We start from the raw sequence: 1,936 nt of genomic DNA, 5'->3' as shown, positions 1-1,936 counted from the left end.
ACACACACACACACACACATCATGGGACTGCACGGCTAATTTCTGAACAATTGTTTTTGTTTATAATAGTTTGTATTTTTATTGAACACATTAGTTTCTGGATTACAATTTATTTGAAAATAAGTTAGGGCAAATAAATAAATAAGATGCACATTTGTCAACCAGATTTGAGGACACCAAACAGGTTATATTTTGTCTGCCAAAGGAGGTGTAACAAGAAAGATAGATCAGACTTTGACATGGGAAGAGAACAGTGCCAACAGAAAAGGGTTAAAATTCCAACTCTCCAGATTACAGAGGCTGATTCCCATGGTGAGAGGAAGGAAAAGTCTGCTTTTAAATGAGTGATAAACAAGAAAGCGTACATAGTTGCATCTGCCTTTAACACACCTGAAATGTCCAAATCAAGCTGGAAAATGGAAGATGTGTCCAAAGCCTGTGAAATGATGGTGGACAGAGATGGAAAAATAATTTGTGTTTAGATAGATGAGGGATAGGAGAATATAGGGGAAAAAAAACTTTTATAAGTTCACATGGTATAGAACTTATACACAAGTAAAAATTTATAAAACATTTGAAATGCCTCAAACATTTGTCAAACAACTAAATCAAGCACAGGCATATAAAAACATGTATATAACTGGATGTTTGGTTTGTTTAGGCAAATAATAAATGCATGTTGAGAAAACAATTTATACATTGAAATGGTGATGTTGTTTTTAAAAATTACAATATGCAATATGTACCATAAGAGGAAAAATATGAATTCCTAGTTCTATAACACACACAGTGCATATTATGTGGTGCCTTGAACTAACTCACCTGTGCATGTGCAACTGAATAACCAGAGATAAAATGTAAAAAAACATATAAAAAAAAATGATCCCTTTCCTGACAATGGTATAAAAAACAAATTTATTTTTTTGTAGTGTGAAACTGTTTTGTTGAGAAAGCGAAATTACTTTGTTTGGCCTTCAAAAAGAGGACATGACTAGAAATCATGTTTATATCACGTATATAATGGGTTTTATGTTTGTCTCGTCGCGCCGGCCGGACAGAGCATCACAATATGTTAAGGGGCGTAACATCTCCATCACACACTTGAGGTATTCGGCCAATCACAATGCACTGGATAGCTGGGCAATCAGAGCACACCTCGCTTTTCAGACCAATGAGCTTTGTAAAAATCGACATGTTTCAGAAGGCAAGGCATAGAGAAACAATAATGTACAGTAAGTGGAAAATAATATGTTTTTTTTTTTTATCTTAAACTGCATAAACACATTTCATTACACCAAATACACCAAATAATGTTCTTTTTAGCAGCATCATATGACCCCTATAAAGGGAAACTCAGTCACCAAACAGACAGTCCCGCCCGCCAAATCAGTTAGCATATTAAGCTGAGATAGGTGAAAAAAAAACACTGAAAACTTGACACAATTCTGCTTTAAAAACACCAATCAGCATACCTCTGCAGTATACCTAAAAAAAAAAAAACTATGAACAAAACATTACTAAGAAGTTTGTAACATTCAAAATATGATTACTTGTGACTGCAATCTCTTTGATGACTTTTAGCACTTCCTCCTCCATCTTGGTGTTGTTACAAAGCTCCTCCCCTCTGCCCCGTTCTTTTTTGCCAACTCAGTCAGTTGCTTCTGATTGGTCACCACAAAGCTGATCAAGTAGTTCTAATCACTGATCGGGAATAGTACAAAGCTTTATTAGTACTGATCTGGTGGCATGTGTTCATTCTGCATTATAGTGTCTTGGAGCCTTTGCATGGCAAGTTTTGGTTGTATCAATACACATTGTGGTTTGGTATCTGTGCCAGAAACAGACAAGACTGAGAATGAGTTCTGTGGCTTTAAGATTATATCTGCTTGCTTTAAAACCATGTTTGTTTTTTTTAGTGTTTGAGAAAGGCTCACCA

The sequence above is a fragment of the Carassius carassius genome, chromosome 4, assembly GCF_963082965.1.
Source record: "Carassius carassius chromosome 4, fCarCar2.1, whole genome shotgun sequence".
Lineage (NCBI taxonomy): Eukaryota > Metazoa > Chordata > Actinopteri > Cypriniformes > Cyprinidae > Carassius > Carassius carassius.
This window is presented reverse-complemented; position numbering follows the sequence as displayed.